General features: G+C 40.7%; 1 protein-coding gene and 1 long non-coding RNA gene across 5 annotated transcripts in view; one reads left to right on the top strand and one right to left on the bottom strand.

Moving 5' to 3' along the window:
• Nucleotides 1-13,302, top strand: part of COL4A2 (collagen type IV alpha 2 chain) — a 233,660-nt gene that overhangs the window by 41,346 nt on the left and 179,012 nt on the right. The gene's annotated exons all lie outside the window — the stretch shown is intronic.
• Nucleotides 108-7,714, bottom strand: LOC102558756 (uncharacterized). Of its 2 annotated transcripts, XR_002089586.2 has the most exons (4): nt 5,826-7,714; nt 5,228-5,588; nt 2,727-2,987; nt 108-560 (listed from the first exon to the last, which is right to left on the bottom strand). It is a non-coding gene; the product is annotated as an uncharacterized LOC102558756 (long non-coding RNA). The 2 variants fall into 2 exon arrangements; XR_002089585.2 differs by having other exon boundaries at nt 5,228-7,713.

The following is a 13,302-nucleotide window of genomic DNA, read 5'->3' as shown; positions in this document are numbered from 1 at the left end:
ACATGTACTTGTCTGCCACAACTTGGATTTAATAAGAAAAAGAAGGAGATCAGTAAGTTGTTAAAGCCCATGATCAATGAATAGCACCCAGATGTTACACGCTCAAATTATAGGTTTATTTTTCAAAGTAGAAGGTACAGTAACTTCATTGACAAAGGCAGTTGATTTGAAGATAAGGAAAACTCTGAACTGAAATTTTTAACAATACTTTGCTAAAACTAATCTAAACAGCTAATTGCCTCATTGGCAGAACTCGGTCTCCGCTTCTTTCACTCTTCGTCCACACGTCGTGGTTTTTGCAGGCTAATCATCCAACCTCTTTCCAGATGTGAAATCCTCTCCACCTGGCAGGGTGCATTCGGAGGTCACTCCTCCCGGAGTTAGCTCAAGTAACAGGGCTTCTGCTTGAGTCTCCATCAACATCTTAGCATTTTGGCTAAGATTAAACCTTTTTAGCACCAATAGGAGGGTGTCAGGGTTGGCTCTGGCCCTCCTGGTGCTGTCCTGGTATCGCAGTACCTCCAGACCTAATGCCCATTCCCTACGGAAGGAACATTCACCTGTTTTTTTTAAGGGCCAAAAAGAAAAAAAAAGATTCCCATCAGTAAATTTACCCCAAGTGGGTCATGTGTTTTATAGTCATGCTAAGTTTTGGCGGTATTAAATCAACTTCATTACTGGTTTCCATTACTGAGCACATGCTGCTTTTGGCAGCAGTTTAATGATAGGCAGTGTATTTAAGGAGTTTTCCTTGTATAAGATTATAAGTCAAGGGTTTTTTCTCCCATGCTGGCTGAGGGAAAAAAACCTCATCTTTTATTTGAGTTACTTTGTTAGTAACCAATCATTTACATCTAATTGTAAGACTAAACAGAATTCAAGAATCTGTTTGTGCAACAGTTTGCCAGCATTTCACTTTTTTCTCTCTTTTTTGTCTTTGTGATGGTCCTGGTGGTGTGGCTAGGACAAAATTAAATTGGCAGAAGCACAGTTTTGCAAACATAGGGACTTCTGGTGTTACAGCTATGTCTCTCATAAATCATACTTTGTCCTAATGATGACAAACAGAGCTATGCCAGCAAAAATTAAGATGTGTAGCCTTAGTTTTGTTGACAAGCATTTACACAATTTTAAAGCAAAAATAAATAAATGCATACATACATACATACATGAAGTGAAAGAAGCCAAAATATTTTTCAGGCTGACATGCTAGAGCATGAGCAAAAGTAGAGATGTTTTGATTACTTTTTCTATGCCCATATACATGCCAACAGAAGTGGCATAGATATGAAAGTGATTGGCACTCCATCAATTCCTCATGCCAACATGATTTATGATGTTTATTACCTTATTCTAAGATGAATTCTAACAAAAGGTGGCAAAATTGTGCTTTTGTCCTCTAAGTGCATCTAGGTGTAAAGTACAGGAAGTTACGAGTATCAGAATGTACTGAAAAGTAGCCTCTACCCTCCATTATGATTCATTCACTTAAAGCTTGCTACTCTTTTGGTCTCTATCACTCTCTTACTTTTCCCTCTGCCTCTTTGTTTCTCTCAGCTTCTTTCTTTATCTTCCAAGCAAGGATTACATTCAGGAAGTTGATGTCTCACTCAGCCTAATTCTATTCTCTTGGGAGACAGATGGTGTGTCTTTGTTGATCAGCTTCTTGAGTAGGGTTTGTATCAGACTCAGAAACCTGAGTCAGGCTAGATAGCCTGTGTCTTGTCTCCGTCTTCCAGTATTTCCCCCATGGGCATGAGTTGTTTGCATGTTCCTGATTCATGCAGTAGCCTCAGAAATTTATGAATGAAGAGGCAATCCCTAAGTATTTAGATTTTCCACTGGAACGAGTCATGAAAGGGAAATCAATTCTGGTATCTTTTTCTCAAAATTAGTTCTGAGCTTGAAACAGACTTATTATTTATTCATTCCTCTTGCCTTTTTTCCCCCCTCAACTTTTGCATGGAACTGAGCACTAACTTGAACAATAAACTCTCTGGGTGAAATCCTGGCTTCCTGAAGTCATCTGCAAAATACCCATTAAATTCAATGGGGTCAGGTTTTTACCCTTGAACTGCTGTGTTTTTGTTTTATAGCTAAAAATTCAAGGCATATCTTCTACATTCTTATTACTGTGAAGGAACTTATGAGCTATATTAATTATATGTATAAATGATGCTTTAACAAAATTTAAACTAGATTTTTTGTATCATCCCCTCATTAGTTAATAGCAGAGCTCAGTATGAACAGCACCACAACAACATAATTTTTCAAAGGGATTAATAAACTTACATTTCTGAATGGCAAAACAGAATTCATGCTAAACTGCAAAGAACAGAATTAGTTCCATAGAGTATTCTCTAAGCTGCTTTTAACTTAAGTTTATTGGAAGTGTGCATCTCCTCCCCGCAGCCCTTCCCACTCTTTGTAGAGTTAGTAATTAAAATAATTAAATCTTCCTTTGGCAAATATCCTAACGGCTTTCTTCTTGTTAGTGTGTCTGGTCGTACAAGTCTCATTATCACAGGGAAGCCTTTATTGGCTTTGAGGAGATTGAAACAAAACAGTTCTGTAAAGTTGAAAATAATGGATTCATTCACGACATGAATGCATTCAGCCTAAAATCGAAAAGTATATATGTAAAATTGTACAAAATTGTCCTAAGTCCCAAATTTCTATGCTGTTCATGTATACTATTGAAAAGGTATTTATTGATTATTTCTAACCTTGTTTGTTGACAGTTTTCATTATAAGGCTCCATCTCCAGCTCAAAAAAAAAAGTGTGACTCCCCTGGGAGTCTGTGACAATGCTGTTAAGCAGAGGCTGAATAGAGTCATAGTTTCAAATAATGAGCTGTTTTGTCCGTTATTACTGTCTTTTAATCCCCGTGATGTTATTATGTGTTGGAGGACAGAAAGTGCATCCAAATTATGGATGTTTTTATTTGATTTCTATGCCGCCTTTTCCAACAAGGACTCAGGGCAGTCTACAATAAAAAGCAGAATAATTTAAAAACAGGAGAGCAGCAAGAGAACAAAATAATTTTTAAAGGAACTAGAATAAAAACCCTTCTTCCCTAGAGTATTAAGACATATCCCATCTCCACTGAGAATGAACAATGAATGTCACACTTATTATGGCACAAGAACAATCAGGGAAAAGGCATAGTGTTGATTAAATTAGATTATGTCACAAAAGAGGATTTCATAATATCACAACCCAAAAAAAATTAACAACATTTCCTTAGGACTAAATTAAGGGATTTAATCTGCTTTCCCTTATATTATTGTCAACCTGAAATAGTTTCACTGAAGTCAGTAGAAACGTCAACAGAGATAAACTTACAAAGTCCATGTAATTGTTCTATCATAACTTTCTAGCAATGTCGCTTTGAATCTGTCTCTTCAAAGCAACTTTGCTAGAAAGTTATGATAGCACACTAAAAATGGGAATACCTTCTCTCTCAAAAATAACCATTGCTACTTTTGCGCCTGTACCTAAACTTAACCTTCTTTATTTACTATTGCTGTTCTTCAGTTCAACATTTTCAGGGGTGCTTTTAAGTGTGTATAACACAGAAAGCCAAGCCAACCAGTTAAATAAATATGCAAATACACAGAAAGAAATCTTAATTTAGAGTTCCTAAATTAAGTACCTCCAGGTACTGAAGTTTTTTTAGTTGTAGCCATGTTAAATAAGGACAGGTAGGCAAGGTTCTTTAGGTAGATGTAATATTTTTTATTAGACCAACTGAGTAGTTGGGAAAAATGTTGTTTGCAAGCTTTTGGGCACAAGCACACTTCTTCAGGCATAGAGAGTCTTTGCTGTTGTTCTGAGTTCTACAAGGAATGAAAGAAGCTTAAAGTGTAACAGGAGGTCAGTGAGACTGTAAATAGGTGGAAATCAGGAGAACAAAGGGTACAGAAGGGAAGCGGGGGGACAAGGGGGTAAGCCCTAAGGGTACTTGTGCCGGAAAGCTTGCAAAGAACATTCTTTCAACTACTCCGTTGGTCTAATAAAAGATATCGCATCTACCCAAAGAACCATGCCTATCCAAGTACTGAACACCTCCTACAAGAAATTAGCTATGTTAAATCCTAATGAAATGGATGAGTGTTAAGGTTCTTTGCACCTCAAGAGGAGCAAGCCTTTAATAGTATCACAGAATAACATCTTTGAAAAGAGACCGTGTTAACTGCAAGGATAGAATTCTGACAGTCTTTAGGAGCTATCAATAAGCAGGAGATATCCTTCCCCCCCTCCCCCCATAATACCCTGAATGGCCTTATTTAAATCAAATCTTCTCATAGGAAAGATTTTTTTTAGTTCAATTTTTTAAATATTAATCAGTAAGTGTGAACTTTTTTTCAAGAGAATGTTGGTAAGTTTAAATAATGTGATCTCGCATGTGAATAAAGATGGTAGAACTGGCCCTGACTCAGGAATGTGCTGCTTTTCATTCTCCGAATAACTCCTGCTTTCTGATAAGACAGCTAAACATGGATACCTCAGAAATGAATACTTTTCATCTTCTCATGCCTCTGTCTATCTGTATTACATCCAGGCTAAGTGATAAAATACCACCAGAGAGGTTGATCTCCTATTTTCACCCTGACAGGAAGTTCTGTAACTATCACAAGAAAGCCTGCTTATACAAGATTTCTAGACCAATTCTGCAGTCTTAAGAGGATCAAATAGTTTAGATAAGCTTCAGATAATCATCCAAAGTTTAGGGAGCTTATCTTTAACTCCAGGCCTTTTGAAGTTTGACCATCGCTAATACTGAGCTCGTCTTCCTTAAACAAAGTTTCTTACAAGGGAGATAAAGACTTTTTGCCTCCCATTTTCAGAGCTTCCATGTGCTTATTTCTGATCTCTAGGGGGAGGTCTCATCATAATTCCTTGAAGTTTAGCAAATTAAATTGCTTACACTCAATGTAAATATAAGGAGCATTCCTGGTACAGCAGGTCCAAGGATATGGCAATGTTTCTCTCTCCCTTGCAACTTTGAGACATGGTTGATAGGTAACTTTATTTTTTTCTTAATATCTTGGGCGAGATAGTGCTGACACATAGTAAATTTGCAGGTGGAAAAAAATGTAAAGAAAATTCAAGAATTATCATCATTTAAGTTATTCTGATGTGTCCTTTATCTATACCATTTACATTTTTTTTCTTTTATCTGGTACATAAATGCACGAAAGAGCAGGAGCACTGCCTACCTACCATTTTCTCCTCTGCTTCTCATTTACTTCACTGGCAGCCTACTTTCAACTTCAAATAATCTAAATTAAAACAATCACGATAAGAAATAGCTTTGTCTTCCCAGGAGGCAGCTTGGCAAGGATGTATGATTTATAAAGATGTTCCTGCTGCTTCCTTGCTGGTGAGTGGGAAGTAATGCAACTCCTCCAGCACCAGCTCAGCTCTGGTTCCTCAGCTTCTTCTTCTGCATTTGTGTGCGGAAGGAAGGAGTGATGATCCTGCAGCCTTTTCTCTCCTGTCAGTCCCCAATCACATTGTTGGGATCACTCATGTACCAACACAGGAGGATGCATGGCAATGTTAGTTTGGGTTCCAGTTGGACCTAAACAAAATCAGAGAAGTTAAAATAAAAACAACAAAGACAGGAAGCAGAGCATATTGAATATAAAATGGAGGAAATGTAAATATAAAAGGGAGGATATAGAGATGGTTAATCACTAAAACCTTGCATCCATATCTCATTGCTCTTTTAGAATCTGACAAACCTGACATCAAAGCATGATAATACACAGGACCTCCTTTGGGAAATGTGGTATTAGAGAATGACTTAAATTGTAACCTGCTTGTGGCAGAGACCATATACTTGTAGTTTGTCTGTGCAGTCCTTAGCATAATGTGGTATTGGTTCCTGCAATAAAATAAAAACAATTGTAATACCATTGTGGGAATGCAGTCATTTTCCTGACCAGTAGATTAGATATTCACAGTGGGATCAAACAAATGGGAATAAAAATCAAGTAAATGACATTTTACCTGCCACTGTAAATGCTTTTTTAAATACCTAAGCATCTTTACAGCCTGTTTATTTAAGTAGAAAGATTTTATTTTGGTGTATGTTCCACTTAAAGTCCAAAATCCAAACACCACCTCTGCTGCTGTCACAAAACAGGTGAATGTTCCCAGATAGGCAGCCTTTAAAGGCACAGCTCTTTGTGTTCAAGAAAGAAAGAGCTAGATCTGGGTAATAGAAAGAGTGTGTTACAGAGCTCAGATAACCTGGCTATTTGGGCCTGGAGCTAGACTTGTGACTAAGTGGCAGAAGGAAGCGGGGCATAGGTGATCCATAATGGGGTACAGTGCATTGCAGGAAACTTTTCTCCTTTCAGGTCTTTATAGGGACTAGAAGAGGTTTTTAAGGACATCTTTGAAGTCCTGTGCCTCTTGGGGAGGTTTCTCATGCACTCTAACTTCATGATACCTACCAGCACTCTGTCCAGCAATTTTGTTGCAAGTCAGACTCTGGATTTTAGCCTACATGGATACTCAAGACCATGGCTACTAAGAGGAAAAGCATAGGAAAGAAGAAGTTTGGGGAAGCAGTTAACAACAAAACTCCCATATGCCATCAGGATGAGAATTAACACAGTACTGATAATATGTATTACTTTCAGGACTGGTAATTTAACCAGCAGCCCCGCATGTGGTACGTGGAATGAGCATATGTGGATCACGTGATGGTACAGAAATAGTAAGGGGGAAATAATGGGAGTGTTAAAGTAACAAAGACTGAAAAGCAGAAAAATTCGGGACACATTGGGTGCATCTACAGGTGCGCTTTACTGCAAGCGTTGACTAAGTAGCTCCTCAATAAAGCGTCACAGTCTATACATGCATATAACAGGTCGCCCTTCCCAGCACCATCTTCCTAGTACTCCATGCCTTGCGTGGCGCACCCTTGGATCCTTCTTTAGGGTTCTTATGTCCTGCCCCATACTCTCCTGCCACGTCTTAATGGAAATTATGATGATATTCTTGCGAGCGGAAGGCTGCCTATTGTACTGCCCCGATGCCAGGGGGTGTTATCTGCGGCTCTGCTTCCTCCCCTACACCGCAGTCCACGCCTCACCGCTGGAGTAGACGTTGTCTGGTCTGGGTCTACACCCCTTCTCTGGCGCTCGGGCTCTCTGTGGCCCTGTCTCTCTCCATGCCCTCTCTCCGGGGCTCCTCAGTAACGCCTCCCCCTTCTCTAGGGCCTTCTCAATAATGCCACCCCCTTCTCTAGGGCCTTCTCAATAATGCCACCCCCTTCTCTAGGGTTTCCCCAGTAATGCTGCCCTCCTCTGGGGCTCTTCTACAATGCTGCCCCCTTCTCCGGGGCTCACCATGCCTGCACTGGGTCTTCTTAGCAACACCCCCTTCTCTGGGGCTTCTCAACTGCCCCTCTCTGGGGCTAGGGTCTGTGCACCCCCAATGCTGCGCCCTTGCTGGCGCTGGGGTTCCCCACACTAGTGTGAGTCCCCTATGAGGCCTCCTCCAACCCCTAATAGCCTCACCCAAACCACCAGTTTAACAAATAGCAACACAAACATAAGCCTCTTGACTATAACATAAACAGAAGCTGCCCGGCCATAACAACGTTCAGTCCTACCAGGGATCCTTTCTCTCTCTGCAGTATCAGAACATGGCTGAGAGCTCCCTCCTCCTTGGCTTCTGGTAGGGAACTGCCAGCCTGGCCTCAGCGCCTGGACTTTATAAGGGAGCCTGGCCCTGCCCCCTTTCAATCAGCTGACCGCCAGCAGGTGCAATCTCTTGCTCCCTCCAGTTGACCTGGCAACCAACAACTAGGCTCCTTATTCACTGCTAGGGCTCTTTCCCTAGCAGTTTTTCTTCTTAGGACTAGGGCACCTAAGTGCTCTGTGACAATGCACCAGTGTTAGGGCACAGTAAATTTATGAACTCTGCTGTAGGATAGTAGTGTCGGAGACAGTACTATCCTATGGTCAAGTACGTATGTGCACTCAAACGCACGTGGTGACTGAGGCTGGTAGGGGCACCAAGGTGTTACAGTGCAGGAGCTGCCTGCCAGCTACCCCTACAGTGTAGGACCCTCATGCCCCAGCCAGCCTGAACACCACCTGACATCACCACCCGGAGCCTGGGGCTGACTTCCAAGGCCCCCTGCCAGACCAGGGCTGTTCCACTCTCTATCTGAAACATCCTGCTGCTGAGAAGTAATTGCCTAAAAGAAATTCAAGAGATCTCTTCAGTGGAAGAAGAAAAAAAATTCTATTACCACTGAAAACCAAGAAAGAAAACTATCTCCCTTCACAGCTGGAAAGCAAATTATGTTCTTGCCTGGGCAGTAAGTACTGGCAAAATAAAAAGGATGTAGCTTGGAATGAATGCCCTGCAGACTTGTTTTAGCATTTTCCACTCCTCTCTTCCTACAGCTCAGCAGGTTTCAATGTCCTGGCTTTTATTGTAGCAAGAGAACATTTTACACCAAAGGGAAGTCAAAAGTTTGGGGATCTATGCAACATAAGCATATTTCTTTTTCATCTGGTACATAAGCATTGTTTCTCCAAATGCACTAAAAAGCAAGAGCACTGCCTACCATTTTTTCCCCTGCTTCTCATTTACTTTGCTAGCAGCCTACTTTCACCTTCAAATTATATAAAACAACCATGATAAGAAATAGCTATGTCTTCCCAGGAGGCAGGTTGGCAAGGATATGTGATTTATAAAGGTGTTCCTGCTGCTTCCTTGCTTGTGGGGGGAAGTAATGCAACTCCTCCAGCACCCGCTCAGCTCTGTTTTTTCAGCTGCTTCTTCTGCACTTGTGTGTGGAAGGAAGGGGTGATGATCCTGCAAACTTATATGGTAGGTAATTTTCTTGCATTGTGGCATTACACAACATGTGAAGTGATTGGGTCAGATCATGCAAATTATGAGCCATGGGAATCTTAGGGGAGGCACTCAGCACTTCAAAGAAGTTGTCTTTTCATGGCATAAAATATAAACAAAAGCTGTTGTATGTCCTAAAACCATCAGTGTTGATTGTTGATTTCCAAAGTGAATCAATCCTGTTTTCCTTGGAGCAGACCTGTCTTAGCTTGTTGAAACTGTAATAATTCATTAGAAGGGTATGGAATTATATAATTATGATATGCAACTTAAGTAGTTTATTTGGCTTTAACAGTTTGACCATTACTTGGGTTTCTTCTTTCTCTTTTTGTAAAGTTATAATTGGTCTTTGTACAGCTTCTGTATGAGCTTGCTCAGGAATGGGAAGTTTGACATTAGGGCTAGGGACAGACATTATACATAAACCAGTGTAAGTGATCAAAAACTGGTTTAAACCTGCAATATAACAGATGCTCAGTGCACAGAAACCATTTTGAAAATGGCAGAAACCAGTTTGAGATAAACCTAGTTGAATTTAGTATCAGACTTAACTGATTTTGTTCAAACCAGTTTAATGCAATGTCTGTCCCAGACTCCTTCCTGGTTTATCTTAAATCAGAGTCCCCCAGCATCCCAGATGCTTTGCAGCCCTGGGTGGAGCTCTCTGTTCCAGAGAACAGGCTGGCCCCACCCCTGTGCTCCCTGGCTGGAGCTCCAGTGGAAACTTGCAAGCATGGCAGGGTCTTCCTGGCTTCCCCTTCCTCTACCCCACCCCCTCACCACTCCCAGCTCATGTAGGGATTCCCCTCTCCCCTCTCCCATAGCACAGACTGGATTGTAGCCAGCATGTGGTGTACTAGCTAATGCTGTGAAGTGTCTGTGTAAGGTAGACAGGACAAAGGCAGAGAGGACAGTGTCTGCTTAGGGCTCTCTGGAGCTAATCAACAGGTCAGCTGGTAATATCCCTCCATTCCTTCCTTGGAAAAAGTTGTTTAAGAAGAGCTTGAACTAATGAGAGGCTTTTGTTTTCTGATGGGCTGATAAATGTTATGTTATCAACTCCCTGCTGAGCTGGTCAGGAGCAGTGAGGAGTGGGGACCCCCTCCCTAATCGGAGCGTCTTGCCAGGACCTGGCCATGACTCCCCCTCAGCTCAGCAGTGTAGAATGGAAGGGAGGGCTGCTCTAATACCCCCTGGCTTCTAGCCAGAGCTACTGCAGGCATGTGCCTGCATTTCTTCAGTCCATAGGGGAAGTCTGTGCATTTAAAAACCAGTTCAGCCTCGCCAGGTTAAACTAACCTGCAAAGATTAAATCAATTCAGGCTCAGGCTTTGTGAATATCTGTCCCTAGCCTAGGTGGTACTTACCCACAACTGTTGTATCCAGAGTAGGTTTGTTTGGTGCTGGTTGGAATACTACATATCCATAAGTATAAGGGAATATTCCTTCCCTAAATGAGGTATTGGTTATTTCAATCAGGAGTGGCACCAATTGCCCAGGACTCTTTTTCAAAAGCAGAAAGGATACAAAATAGATTGACAGCCTGGAGTCAAGACAATGACAGGGTATCCTGGGAATTCAGATGGGCTGTTTGTTTGTGGGTATAAGTAGAGTTGCTCCATGCTGCCTGAGAACGCTTCCTGAATGTACATGATCCTTTCCATAAAGTAGAAAGTTTTTTCACAGCTCTGAGTGCTCAGTTCAGATGAGCTGTAGGTTCTCAGAATTGATGAAGCAGATTGCCAGACTGAGAGGATTTTGACATCTTCAGAAGAGACTAACAGCTGGTGGGTAATGTAGTCTCAGTGTAGGCTTAAAGAATTCATTGTATTTCATCCTATCTCTATCAGTCTTTATTTTTGTACCAGTGACAGTTGAGTAGCCAACCCTCTGTCTCTATTTTGCATAACGCATTAGAAAACAGAACCCTGGGTAGATGAGGAGGAAGAAATGGCCACTGGTAGCCAGCTTCATTGGCTGGGGCTAAACTACAGTGATAAAGATTCACTAGATCCTGACCCTGCTTCCCATGGGTAGAATAATTGGTCCTTTAGCAGTCTTTGGAATTTGATGGAGTCTAAGAGTCTTCGTGGACAAAAAGAGGCTCAACAGTTTTTCTTGTTGAGTGGGAGACAGGAGAGCTGTGATCTATGCCCTAATGAGGTAATGTCCATCCAAGACAGGAGACATTTGATTATGGTCACCTAATCCTAAAAGTAACTCTAAGGTGGGATCAGATGGGTCTCAAGCATCTGGGGGCCAATACTTGCATTGCCCCCCCCCCCTTCCTTCTCACAGCAATACTTAAATAAGTCATATTGCACAATAAATCTGAAGGGCCTGGCCAGCACCCCACCCCCAGGCTGGTGCCCAGGGGCCATGGCCCCCTCCTCTACCCCATCAGTCTGCCACTGGGTGGGACTGGCTGCATGGATAGGAACAGGGAAAGCATACAGTCTTAGGCAGGCAAACAAGAAGATGAGATTTTGCGTTTTTGCATCTGTGCCTTTGTCAATATTCATGTTAACATCTCCCAGAGTGACTGTCTCAAATTGCTTAGCCAGCATTGCTAATAAGGGAACATGGAGCTCCTTTCTGAAGTTCAGTATCCCAGCTTGACCATTTTGGCCTATATAAATTGCAGAAAGTTAAATGTACCACCTATAGCATCCATGGACTCGTAACCTTGAATTTTTCATGATGGAACTATCCTTAAATAAATATATGAATCAGATACATAGATCAAAAACGAGACCTGCACCTCTGAATGGTATATTGGGTTTCATTGGGTATGTCTACACAAGGCACTTAATGAGCAGAAGGCTAATTCTACTGCACATTAGCACAGCAGACAAAACCCATGCTAATGCTTTAATGTGCTGTAGATTTAGTCTAATGTCCATTCACATCACTAAAAAACTGTTCATCTGTGCTAATGTACAGTTGCACTGATTATGGCACATTAAATTAGTACCTGTCATTACAGGTACTAAACTTAATATACTGTAATTACAGTGCATTAATGAACATGTAGACATGCCCATTGTCACCCAATAGTTTGCTAAAACTTCTAAATTTACCAAACGGTAAGTGACCCTTTATAAATATTTTAAATGTGTGGATTCCAACGTTAGTGTATCTGTACAATATTTTCTGGAAAAATGCAGGTGTATGCCTCAGTTTATTCTTGTTTATATTGTATTCTTTGCCACCAGGACATAAACATTTCCAGGTTTTTATTAAACTAATGAGCTGAGTGCATTTGCAGGGGCAGGAGTATAATGAAAAAAGGATGTGAAAGGCAAGTCAGATGACATCACTTCAGTCAGTTAAAGGAAATCCAGTATTTAGATGTTTATAAGCTCAGCATGTTAGTTGTTTGTACTGTGATAAGAGAATGTTTGGTGTACAGACTGAACCATCAAACTTATTACAGCATGCAGACAGTGTTTGTGAATTTTTGTCTATTACAGCAATGGACTCAAAGACAGGAAGTCCTTGGTCTTGGATCAAGCTGAGTCACCGACTCACTGTTTGACTCTGGGAAAGTTAGTTGAACTAAAGTCTACAGTGTTTAAGCTGCTTAACTGTGTAAAAACAGGATTGGAGTGACAAGTAAATACTGCAAGTGGGAGAGAGAGCTATTCTGCATAAATTAAATTTTTAACTTTTTTTTTTAGATCAAGGCTCCATGGAACCTTTGGCAACTTTGGCCTCAATTTTATACTGAAGGGGTTATAGTTTCTGTATCACTTTAGTGTAGCAAATTGGACTTTCTTTAGCTATTTCAAGAAAATTAAATAGTAGAAATTTTGTTTTAGTTAAATATTAACATGAATAATACAACCAGTAAGGAATTGGTTGTGTCATCTTTTATGTTTTAAATAGAATTTTTTAACCTACCCCAATACTTTTCCATTTTCAATATAGCTCCTGACTGTGATATTGGCAGTTCATAGCTATAAAGAAGCAACTCAGCAGGGATTTAGACTGTTGGCTGAATAAGTCAAAATTTAAAATGGAATACTGTTTTTTCAGTGTAAACTGGCATTAGGCATTCTGCTGCACCCAGATAATCCTTAAGAAATCTCAACTGCTAAATTATATTGTATCATGATATAAAAAGGAGTATTAACCTCCTACCTAAGTATCACAGCTCTTTCTGTTGTATTCTGGGACATCTATTCTGCCAAGAAATGAAGAGCTTTTCCTACCCCCTTCTTTCCCTTTTAGTAAAAATAAATTATAACATCTGGAGGAGATAAAGAACATGAATGAGGAGGGGGAAGCTGCCATGTGCATTCAGTGTAAAGAACAGTCATTTCCACATAGATAAGTTTGTGTTTGTTTTATGAAACACTGGTGGGATTTTCACTTAGCCTTCAATGGGGCCAAAGTTTTACCCTATGAAA

This window comes from Alligator mississippiensis, chromosome 1 (assembly GCF_030867095.1).
Source record: "Alligator mississippiensis isolate rAllMis1 chromosome 1, rAllMis1, whole genome shotgun sequence".
NCBI lineage: Eukaryota > Metazoa > Chordata > Crocodylia > Alligatoridae > Alligator > Alligator mississippiensis.
Note: the sequence above shows the minus strand (reverse complement) of the source record. Positions and strands in the feature narration are given on the sequence as shown.